Below are 12,989 nucleotides of genomic sequence, written 5' to 3' on the forward strand. Positions count from 1 at the left end.
CGTTATATGTACAAAATAAAAAAAGTGTAGATATAACATACATTATAAATACATACCTCATAAGTAGCATGTACCTCATCCATTCAATTATCTCAGAAAATGGATAACAACATTGAAGGTTCATCACATTTATCATCTTCAAGCTCTGATGATGATAACTATGCGGAAAGTTTTGGTGCAAGGCAACAACTGATCACTAAGTGATTTCTACCAACAATCAAATTATCTTGAATTATCTCAATGAAGAAAACAACCAAAGCATGCATCAAGGCTCAATTCTTGGTCATAACATGATCAATTGTAATCGTGAAGCTGTTGATCATAATCTATTCAATGATTATTTCACCAAAAATGCATTATATAATGATGTAATATTTCGAAGAAGATTTTGAATGGGACGAAATTTATTTATGCGTATCTGTGATGTTATTAGTAATCATGACAACTATTTTATACAGAGAAGACATGGGCTTCGAAGACTTGATTTGTCAAGCTTACAAAAAATAACAACTGCATTTCGGATATTGGCGTACGATATACCAGCAGATGCTACTGATGAGTATATTAAAATAGGGGAATCAACTGTCATTGAAAGTGTGAAACGATTTTTCATGTTGTTGTTGAAGTTTTTGAAGGGCATTACCTATGATCTCCAAATGCTCATGATGTTGCTAGGCTACTTCAGATTGGCGAGCAATGAGGTTTTCCAAGTATGTTAGGTAGCCTAGATTGCATGTATTGGAGATGAAAAAATTATTGAACAACATAGGCAGGACAATATTCTAGTCGTAGTGGAAAACCAACAATTATTCTAGAAGTTGTAGCTGATTATGATCTATGGATTTGACATGCGTATTTTGGATTGCCAGGATCGAACAATGATATTAATGTACTTGAGTCTTCTCATCTTTTTGTTAATCTTACTGCATGTATTATTATTCCTGCTTGTTATGTCATTCAAAGAAAAGAGTACAATATGGTTACTATTTAGCTAATGGTATATATCCAAAATGGTCAACACTTGTTCAAACGATTCATGCTCCACGAGGTCGAAAGAATAATTTTTTTTGCAATGAAACAAGAAGCGTGTAGAAAAGATATTGAGCAAGCATTTGGCGTGCTCCAATCACGTTTTACAATTATTGTAGGACCTTCATATTTTTGGTAGAAAAATATTTTACATGATATACTGACATTATATTTTATTATGCATAATATGATAATTGAAGATGAATGTGATTTAAATGCACCAATCGTGGAATACTTTGAGATGTTGACTCCAGATGTTGAGCCCGCAATAGATGATATATAGTATTCAGTTTGAAGAGTTTCTGGCTCGATAAAGACAAATCAAAGATAAAGAAGCTCATACTACCATTCGAAATGCATTAATTGAATATCTATGGGAACAATATAGTAATTAAAGTTAAAAGTCTTATAATATTATTGTATTTTTAATTAAGTATCATTGTTTATATTTTATCTTAATTGTGTGTGATTTTATAATATTTTTAAAATATATTTATGCCTAAATAATTATGTAATAAAATTAAAAATAGAAATTATATATTTATATACATATATTAGTTGAATGTTGAATTTTAAAAAATTTAACCTATCAAATATGAATGGAATATTAATTTTAAATATAATAATTATTATATAAAAATATTAATAAATTTAAATGTAGGTTGATAATTAATTTATGAATAAGAAAAATAGAATATTCTAAAGTTTTTTTTTTTTGTGGTATGATGTGGATGGGTTGGAGTTAAAATAGTGTTTGATGTTTAAATTATACCATTTTAGTATCAAAACTACATCAAATATGGTGTTATGAGTTAGAGATAATATGAATAGTGTAACACTATCTTTGATGTTGCACTATTCACATCACCATATTTGGTGTGGGAGAGGTTTTTATTTTTTTTAAATTTTATTATATAATTAATAAAATTAAATGTAATTAATTTGTAATTATTATTTTCTTTATTTTTACCTATTGGATATTTAAATGTAATTATTATTTATTATAAATTTAAATTAAGTGTATTTAGTAGCATATTTAAAATTTATTATGTATATTTGTAAAGATTTGATTTATTAAAATTATTGTTTTTAATTTATTTAATATATTTTAATTATAATTATATTTATACATTATATCACTAATTTCATAAAAAATATAATAAAATATTAAAAATAAAAATCATAATTGTATATATATATATATTAATTGGAGGTTGAATTTTTAAAAATTTAACCTATCAAATATTAATGAAGTATTAATTTTAAATATAATAATTATCATATAAAAATATTAATAAATTTAATGTAGGTTGATAATTAAATTATGAATAAGAAAAATAGAATATTTTAAAGAATTTTTTTTTTTTTTTGGTGTGATATGGTATAGATGTGTTGAAGTTAAAATAATATTTGATATTGAATTTATATCATTAAATGTGATGTTATAGATTGGAGAGGATATGAGAGCAAGAATCTAGTGAAAAAAAATCAACAGGAGCATCCACAGGGTGACAAGCAATGATATAATTTATTGGTTATCTGAAACAATTTCAAACATATTTCAATGCCGCATAACTTGAACAGTAAATTTTATTGGTTTGCTGCAGTGGTGATTTGAATAGTGCCACCATCTCGAAACGACTGTCACCTACCTTCACAGGATGCATATGTTAGATCTTGCATCAGTTGCAACGTCAGAAATAGGAAAGAATGTTCATTTATCTTCATCTTTCTCCATTGAAAATTAGTCATAAAAGTATCGATTAGTAATTGATGTTTTACTTGTTATTTATGATGGCGTCCAAGAATAATTGGGGGATAAGTGAAGAGGCGACGATGATCAATATTGGTCGAGCAAAGACGAACGTCCGAGAGGCTGGGGATTTGACTCGTTAACCTTCAAGTACTTTCCGATTACTCGTGATCGTATTTCCGACAGCAGTGACGTCCGACGATTCATCTTCGATTTCATCGAGAGATCACTATGAATGGTTACAGCTTTTTCCTATGTTTGATCCATACTGACAAAGAACCAACAATGATATCAGAGCCATTTTTTTAAAGAAAAAACATGGAGAAATCGCGACGTTGCAATTTCAGCGATTTCTACAAGAATCAACATCCCGAAGTCGCGATTACCGCCCGACTACATGGAAATCGTGTAGTCCTCGGTGTCATAAATCGTGGCAGAGGAGCGTCGACAACTGTCTTCAAATACCAATGAAAGTAAGTCGCGGAAAGCTTATGTTTATCACGAGAAGAAGATGAACAATGCATTTTTTTATTTTAATCGATTGCACAATCGATTCAATTATTTGAATCGATTAATAAGGAATTGAATCGATTCAATTCACGGCATAGTACATCCTGTGTTTAATCGATTCTTCAATCGATTGAAAAAAAAAATAATACGTTGGCGAAGCACAGTGAAAAAAGTAAAATAAAATAAAATCCTGTTCATTGCAAGTATGAACATTAATTGAATATATTTATTTATTAATTAATTAAATATATAGAGAAATATATTATTAATTAATAAATACATATTTAATTAATTTAGGATTCAATTAGTTGAAAATTGAATGAGACCAATTTGTTCAATTAAATCCAGGTCTGGCTTAAACTATTAGTTGGTTTAAACAGACCAGATTAATTCAATAATACCTAGATCTGGTTTAAATTATTTGTTGGTTTAAATCAGTTCGGTATATTATTGAATTAATTGGAGTTGTTTTAATTATACAAGTTGGACTGATCAAATATGACCAAATTAGTTTTATTGTGTCAGAATTGATCAAAAAGATTAAATATGTTCTAATGGATCAGACTTAATCCAATGGACATTAGATGAATCAAACGGACCTAAGTTTGATCAATAAGTCTGAGAATGAGTCAAATGAGTTTAAACAATAACAAAACATAAGTTTGAAATCTATGTCAAATTGGATTAGTTCCAATGAGGATGATATCTTAAGATTCGGATTCCTGATCGACCGATATAATGTGTCAGTCACATAAGATTTCCCAAATAAAGAAATTTTGTTATTCTTAATTGCTTGTGTATTCTGTATATATTTGTTCTATATGTGGGAATTGAAAATGACCAGTTTTTGTTATTGGTCTGTTGGTTTTGTACTGACATCATGATTTTCAATTCCAGAACAATATACACGATGAATGGTCGCTATAAACGACAACATGAGCTGTGGGAGGAGATCAAGAAACTAGAATGTGACTCGGATCACGGAGTCGATAGGCTTATTGGTCGGCTCGATTGGCTGCTCTGGAATCTTGAGCAAGAAGGGTATCCAGTCCAAGATAAAGAAAGAAGATGAGCTCTGATTTATTCATTGTCAGAACATCTTAGGTAGATAACATTCCAACTTTGGGATGATTCTGAAGGGCACATCTCATATTCAGAGATGTGCAGATAGTTACTTCATTTAGAATGGGGTCCTGAAGAATCTGAAGAGGATCAAGATCCCGAAGAAATGGACCTCGAAGAATCTGAGGAGGATCCAGAAATGGATCCTCAAGATTTTGAGGAGGATCCAAATCCTACAGAATCTGAGGAGGATCCAGAAATGGATCCTGAAGATTTTGAGGAGGATCTAAAGATGGATCCTGAGGAGGATGTAGAGATGGATCCCGGAGAATCAGAGGAGGATCCTCAAGAGTGTGTAGAAGATCTAGAAATGGATCTGATGGATACACATGAGGCCGATCCACCCATCATAGAGTCCGGGATAAACGGGATACAATTGTTGGTGCAGTTAGCATTAACGGTCTAACTCAAGTTTTGATGAATGACAAATTATGTTAAGTTAGTTTCATAGTGATCTAACACTTTGACGAAGTGTGCAGGAGAAGTCCAGCTAGGTCAACGGGTCGACCTGATAGCTGGCACGAAGTCCAACTAGGTCAACGGGTTGACCTGATAGCTGACACGAAGCCCAGACTGGTCGACGGGCTGACCGGATGTCTGGCGCGAAGTCCAGTTAGGTCGATGCGTTGACCTGATAGCTGGCACGAAGTCCAGCTAGGTCGATGCGTTGACCTGATAGCCGGCACGAAGTCCAAACGGGTCGAAGGGCTGACCAGATGTCTGGCAGGTAAGTTAAGGTAAGTCACTGGAGAGGAGTGACTGTGAGGACGCGTTCCCGGGAAGGGAACATTAGGCGTCGGTCCAACTTAGATTCATTTCAGAAATCTAAGTTGAGATTACGACTAGATTCCGGTCTCGAGGAGACGGAATCTAATTAATACTTATTCCTTATATAAATTGTGCTAACACTTTATTTTGCAGGGTAGTTTTACATTTTGCCTCGGACTAACGTTTTCTTGCAGGTTGCTGGAAAACAGAGGTTCGGGCGCCCGAAAGAGATCCGGGCGCTCGGAAGGCAAAGTATATTCTCATCGCCGCTTCACCACGTGGAGTTTCATGGTTGGCTGGGCTACGTCACATTCCAAGTGTCCGGAAGGGATCCGGGCACCCAGAGCATCCTATATAAGGAGGGTGAGCCCTGGAGCAAAAAACAACTAACAACAAAATCTTTCAACGCTTGCTCTGCTGTGTTGTGCTCCTGCGACGCTGCGAAGCTACTCTGACAACAAGCGGCTCAAGTTTTTCTTTTCAGTGTTGTCGGTATTCCTTTCTAATAATTCATATACTTAGTTTTTGTAATAACTCTGCGAATTATTAGTAATTGTCCAACGAAAGTACTCAACGAGTGCGGGCCTTGGAGTAGGAGTCGACCAAGGCTCCGAACCAAGTAAAATGGTTCACGTTAGCATTGTATGTTTTTGTTACTTTGCCGCTGCGTACTTGCTTAAACGTTTTCAATTGATATTCACCCACCCCTCCCTCTATCGATTTTCACAATCCAACAAGTGGTATTAGAGCAGATACCGCTCTGATTTGGTGTAACCACTAGTCAGACAGGGGGTGATTTTTTTTAATTTTCTTTCCGATTTTCAGTTTTACGTTATAAATCCAAACTGGTATCGTTACCTTTTTAGAAATATTTTTCGTAGTAATTAAGCTGAATTGGTGCAACACCAATTCAGTTTTAGATTCTTTCTAATTTTATACCGCACTACTAATCCAAGACCGAGTCTTGGGATTCCTCGTTTCTTTATTTATTTATGTGCAGGATAAAATGTCTCAAGTCGAAGGCTTCAGCATAGTTCGTCCCCCCTATTCAATGGGGATGACTTCTTCTACTGGAAGAAGTGAATGGAGGTTTACTTAAAGACCGACTTCGACCAATGGTTCAGCGTCATCAGAGAATACATGGTGCCGGTCGACAACTCCGGAAATCCACTAGACCTGGAACAGTGGACTCCGGGCATGAGAAAGAAATCCTCAACGGACTACAAAGCTCTCAACACGCTGCAATGCGGGCTGACAAAGAAAGAGCTGAACCGAGTGGGACCGCACTAGAATGCAAAAGAATTATGGAACAAGCTGATCGAACTTCACGAAGGAACGAGCGACGCCAAAGTAACAAAGTGTAACCTTCTATTAAATAAATTATTTAATATCAAAATGCAAGAAGGAGAAACAGCAAGTCAACTTCATGTGAGGATCAAAGACATCCTCAACGGACTTCACGCGATAGGTCACCAAATGGAAAATCGCGATTTAATCAGGTACGCTTTAAATGCTTTCCCGTGAAATTCATTATGGGCATCTATCGTGGATGCCTACAAAATTTCAAAAATTTATCTAAATTGAAACTAGACGAGCTATTATGCGAACTTGAATTACACGAGCAGACTAACGTCGGAACCGAGAAAGGTATTGCCTTGTTTGCAGGTTCCTCCAAGGAAAGGACAAAGACCAAGATTGAACCTGAAGATGAGTTCGATCAAGATTCTGAAGACAAAGAGTACCTGGTGAACCTGGTAAGGAAGATGTTCACCAGGAGGAAGAAAAGCTTCGGCAAGAAGGACCTACGGAAGATCAACTCCCCGATTGAACCAAGGAACGTGACTTGCTTCGGGTGCAATAAGAAAAGTCACTACAAGAATGAGTGTCCGAAATTTAAGAGCGACAAGTCGAAGACATCCAAGAAGAAGACTCTTAAAGCAACCTGGGACAACTCATCCTCAGAAGAATCGGAAGCTAAAGACTAGAAGCACCAGTGTCACCTCGCGTTGATAGCTTGCGAAGCAGAATTCGAGGACGAATCGGAAGATGGGTCCGAACCCGAATCGAGCCACGAGTCCGTACTCGTTTCCGAAGGTCCTGAAGAGGTATATTTTAATTTGAACAAGATTTTTTTTAAAATTATTGCTTGTTTAAATAAGAAATTAACTGCAACCAAAAATGATAATAAATTGCTCCTTGAGGAAAACCAAAACCTCAAGGAACAAATCATAAATACTAATCCAACTCAAGACCTAACACTTGAGGAGGAAAATCTAACACTAAAAAAAGAAAATAATAAATTAAGAAGTATTTTAGAAAAATTTACAACAAGATCTAAAAATTTAGATCTTATTTTAAATAGTCAAAAAGCAGTCTACAATAAAATCGGGTTTGGCTACAAGTCAAGTTCAAATAAAACGTTTAAATAATTAATAACCCAACATAAACAACAAAATAAAGCTTGAGTTCCAAAAGCGTGCTTAACCATATAAGTAGGAATTAACCAATATTACATACCTAAAGATAAAATATACTATGTAAAATTTGATAAATCAAATCAAAAACCAAAACACAAACCTAGACCAACAAAATCAAAATTGAAAATTTTTAGAACCCATCAAAAACCATATTATCATCAAGTTAAATATAATTATAAAAGTTATCGGTGGGAAACTTCCGTCCAGGCCGGTCACCCCCAGAGATAGTCAATGAGGCTAACTGAGATTATCATTTTAAATATAATTATAAAAGTAACAAACATAAACCTAGAATTAAAACTTAAAAATATAGGCCAATAATTCAGGGGGAGACTCCAGAATAACTGACACCTCCAAAAATAATCTACCCGATAGGGTAACTAAAACTAACCTACCCGGCAGGGTAATTAGGATTAGAGTAAAAAGGGACACAATTTAACTTGACCTATGGTACCGGTGGCTCGAGAGCCGGATCATGACCAAAATCGTACGCCAATATAGATCGAATATCGAATCGGCGTCCGAAGTGTATGACAGTGCGGATCGAGGGCTGAACAAGCGCCGCGAACATGGCAGCGATGCTGGATGGTCAGATTTAGCGATAAGAGTGCCAACATCAACTATGGCTCTGTGCCACAGACGAAGGTCGTGGGTCGGCCGATGGCTGTTGCTAGAGGTGGCATCGGAGGGTGGCAGCGCCAAAGGGAGCCAACGCCAGAGGAGGCTTCCAACGAGAGGAGAAGCGACCTGTGTGTCACCGACGCGAGGTGATGCGGCAAGGTGGCCCTAGCCTGCATTGTTGCGAGGGCGGCGGCAGAGGAGGTCTTTTCTGGCGAGAGGAGAGAGAGATAGGAGAAGGCAGCGGCACTGGCGCTATAAGCCCGGCAAAGGTCGTGGATCAAAGAGAGGTGAGGCGGCCGCGGTTTGGAAGCTGTGTCGAGTCTGTCCAATGACAACAGCAACGTGAGGAGGAGAAGGGGAGCAACGGTCGGCGTCCTCGCGAAGGCGGCGTCGGCACGCTGACGATGAAGGAGAGAGCGGCGACGACTACGGCGTGAAGAGGAGGTAGTGGTGCTAGTGTAGGATGATGGCAGCGGCGGCGTAGCGTCGGCCAGGAGCTACCTGGAAGGATATGAACTGCCAGTGTGCCGGCGATCTCTGGCAGTGACGTTGACCCCTGTTCCAGCAGGTGGCGGCGGGAGAAAAAGCACCAAGGCCCCTCACTGTCTACAATGCCTTCTCCTCACTTAAAGCCCTAACTAGCCGAATGACAAAAATGCTCCTCTCCATCTCTAGAATCTCTCTTATGCCCTATGATACATCTGTATCACAAGCCTCTCCTTCAAGTCTAGTCGAAGGAGGCGCAAGTCCGACTGACTAGATAGTCTATCGTGACAGCTAAATCGCTCTCGATATAAGGGTCAAATTGTTGAACCCATCGTATAATGCCTTGCAAGCGGTCACTATAGTAATGGTGTCGTACGAGAGATGGTAGTGATGTCGAGCGAACAACGAGAAATAATACTGAGTCAATAACCGGACCGATACGGAACGAACAGGAAAACGTCAAGTGAGCGACGAATAAAATAATAATCCACTGAGTGACACGCGGGATGCCAAGTAGACTGAGCGAACGTGTGGGAGATGCCAAGTGGGCGACCCAGAAAGTGTCGGCCAATCAATCATAAAATGTTGACCATCCCATCTAGAGAATGTTGAGCGTTTGACCAAGTAGTCAAGTGTGTGGCCGAGCGGACGGCTAGTCTGCGACTAGTGAAGACCGCTCAACCCTGATTGAGGGAGATAGGAGATCCGATATACTGGTCCGAGACCAGTGAAAACCATTCGACCCCGAACGGGGGAGATAAGAGATCCCATATGCTGGTCCGCGACCAGTGAAGACCACTCGATCCCGAACGGGGGAGATAGGAGATCCGATATGCTGGTCCGCGACTAGTGAAGACCACTTGACCCCGAATAGGGGAGATAGGAGATCCGATATTCTGGTCTGCGACCAGTGAAGACCACTCGATCCCGAACGGGGGAGATAGAATATTCGATATGCTGGTCAGCAACCAGTGAAAACCACTCGACCTTAAACAGGGGAGATAAAAGATCCGATATGCTGGTTCGCGACCAGTGAAGACCACTAGACCCTGAACGGGGGAGATAGGAGATTTGATATGCTGGTCCGAGACCAGTGAAGACCACTCGACCCCGAACGGGGGAGATAGGGTTTTAACGTCACCGCTCGATGGTTAGTGGAAACCTGGGTTTATACTCGCCGCTCGACTTCTAGAGCCTGTGGCCCTAATATAACTCAAACCCGGTCGGGCGGCTTGGGAGTCTCTGACTCAAGGGTTTATAGTCGTCGCTTGACTTATAGGGTTTATAGTCGCCGCTCGACTTCTAGAGCTTGTGCCTCTAATATAATTCAAACCCGACCGATCGGCTCGGGAGTCTCTGACTCAAGAGTTTATAGTCGCCACTCGACTTCTATAGCTCGTAGCTCTAATATAACTCAAACTCGCCCGATTGACTCGGGAGTCTCTGACTCAAGGGTTTATAGTCGCCGCTCGACTTCTAGGGTTTATAGTCGCCGCTCGACTTCTAGAGTTCGTGGCTCTAATATAACTCAAACTCAACCGATCGGCACGGGAGTCTCTGACTCAAGGGTTTATAGTCACCGCTCGACTTCTAGGGTTTATAGTCGCCGCTCGACTTCTAAGGTTTATAGTCGCCGCTCGACTTCTAGAGCTCTTAGCTCTAATATAACTCAAACCCGACCGATCGGCTCGAGAGTCTCTGACTCAAGGGTTTATAGTCGCCGCTCGACTTCTAGGGTTTATAGTCACCACTCGACTTCTAAAGCTCGTGGCTCTAATATAACTCAAACCCGACCGATCGACTCAGGAGTCTCTGACTCAAGGGTTTATAGTCGCCGCTCGACTTCTAGGGTTTATAGTCGTCGTTCGACTTCTAGAGCTCGTGGCTCTACTATAACTCAAACCCGGTCGATCGGCTCGGGAGTCTCTGACTCAAGGGTTTATAGTCGCCGCTCGACTTCTAGGGTTTATAGTCGTCGTTCGACTTCTAGAGCTCGTGGCTCTAATATAACTCAAACCTGGTCAATCGGCTCGGGAGTCTTTGACTCAAGGGTTTATAGTCGTCGCTCGACTTCTAGAGCTCGTGGCTCTAATATAACTCAAACCCGGCTAATTGGCTCGGGAGTCTCTGACTCAAGGGTTTATAGTTACCGCTCGACTTATAGAGCTCGTGACTCTAATATAACTCAAACTCGGCAGATCGGCTCGAGAGTCTCTGACTCAAGGGTTTATAGTCGCTGCTCGACTTCTAGGGTTTATAGTCGCCGCTCGACTTCTAGAGCTCGTGGCTTTAATATAACTCAAACCCGACCGATCAGCTCGGGAGTCTCCGATATTGAGCTTGTGGCTCTAATATAATATAATATAAACCTGGTCGATCGGCACGGGAGTCTTCGATATTGAGCATGTGACTCTAATATAATGTAATATAAACTCGACCGATTGACATGAGAGTCTTCGATATTGAGCTCGTAGCTCTAATATAATATAATATAAACATGGCCGATCAGCACGGGAGTCTTCGATATTGACCCTGTGACTCTAATATAATGTAATATAAACTCGGCCGATCGGCATGAGAGTTCGATATTGAGCCCGTGGCTCTAAGATAATGTAATATAAACACGGGTGATCGGCATGGGAGTCTTCGATATTGAGCCTGTGGCTCTAATATTATGTAATATAAACCCGGCCGATTGGCACAGGAGTCTTCGATCGGGGAACATGATAGATCCTATGACTAAAAGGGAAAATATAATAGAAAAATTGACCTGTCGACTAGCAGAGGATCTGACTCAGTTCCTCGACTCCTGAATACCCGTGGAGTGAAGAGAATATAATATGTTTGTCGAAACCCACCGAGGTCATGAGGATGACAGAATTTTCCAGCGTCGTCCATCTTCACGTTCCAGATCAGGCGAAGTTCCCACTGACGACACCAATATGATCCTGTCGGGAATATGAGAACATGGAACTGCCAGAATGACGTGTCTAGAATGTTGACCGCATCTCCATGACCCGGATGATGAGTTGTCTTCTATGTTGACCAAGTCGTCAGAAGTTCTCTGATCAATAGTACCTGTAGCCAGCGATCGGGTTGCCCCGGTCCCTGGTACCCCGATGCTCGAGATAGGTCCCATGAATATATAAGCAGCCGAATAATTGTAGAACAACAAAATAAATACAGGGTGAGTACAGTGATGTACCCTGTGTTGGGACCTTGATGTCCGCTAGAGGGGGGTGAATAGCATCTCAACCAAAACGTCGCTTCCTACATGATTAGTGTGCACAGCGAAAATACAAGATAAACACTAACAAAAGAAAGCAAACCTAACACGTTGTTTAACGTGGTTTGAAGATGAAACTCCTACTCCATGACTGTCCGTAAGGTGGACGATCCCGATCCGTCGATGGATGACTCCCCGAAAAACCTCCGGATTGCTCGAGTAGCTCCTTGTGAGTGGAGAAGACCTTGCACAAGCTCTTGATCACTCAAGAAGACCTTGGAGACTCTAATAGGGATTAACCACCTCTATTTTCGTCAACCTTAACAAAGATTCCAATGCTTGGTTATATAGGTCACGAGTTGGAAACCTCGCCTACCAGTCGACTGCTAAAATCATCAGTCGACTGCCCTCTTGTGGAAATTCAACTGTTACATCCCAACAGTTCGATACCAGTCGACTGGTAAAAGTACCAGTCGACTGCTCCACATTGGCTGAGCGAACAGAAGCATTCTATTCGCTCCCAATTGACAGCCCAGTCGACTACACCAGTCGACTGATGAAATCACCAGTCGACTACTACAGTATTGCTACTGTAACGCTACAGTACTGCTGCATTACCATTACAGTAAAACCCTAATTCTAGGATTTTACCCTCGAGTACATTCACTCAGCACTCGTCTTCACCCGACCAAGCTAGACCTAGCCTTCTAACATTCTCCATCAGCCTTGCGTCCCTCGGATGCCTCCCCATCCTTCACTTCTTGCCTTCTGGAACTTCCATCAGCCTTGTCATTGCTGTCGGGTCTTCCTTTGCCAAGAGGTCGCGCCTCCGGGACTTCATCCATTGCCAAGTCACACTTCGACTTACGTTACTAAGACTACATGCTTGGACTTACACCGCCAAGGTTCATCCTTGGACTTTCCTCCTTTGTCAATATCACACTTGGACTTTCCTTGTTGTACCTGTATCTTGCACACTCACAATGCATATCAAATA

The sequence above is a fragment of the Zingiber officinale genome, chromosome 10A, assembly GCF_018446385.1.
Source record: "Zingiber officinale cultivar Zhangliang chromosome 10A, Zo_v1.1, whole genome shotgun sequence".
Classification (NCBI taxonomy): domain Eukaryota; kingdom Viridiplantae; phylum Streptophyta; class Magnoliopsida; order Zingiberales; family Zingiberaceae; genus Zingiber; species Zingiber officinale.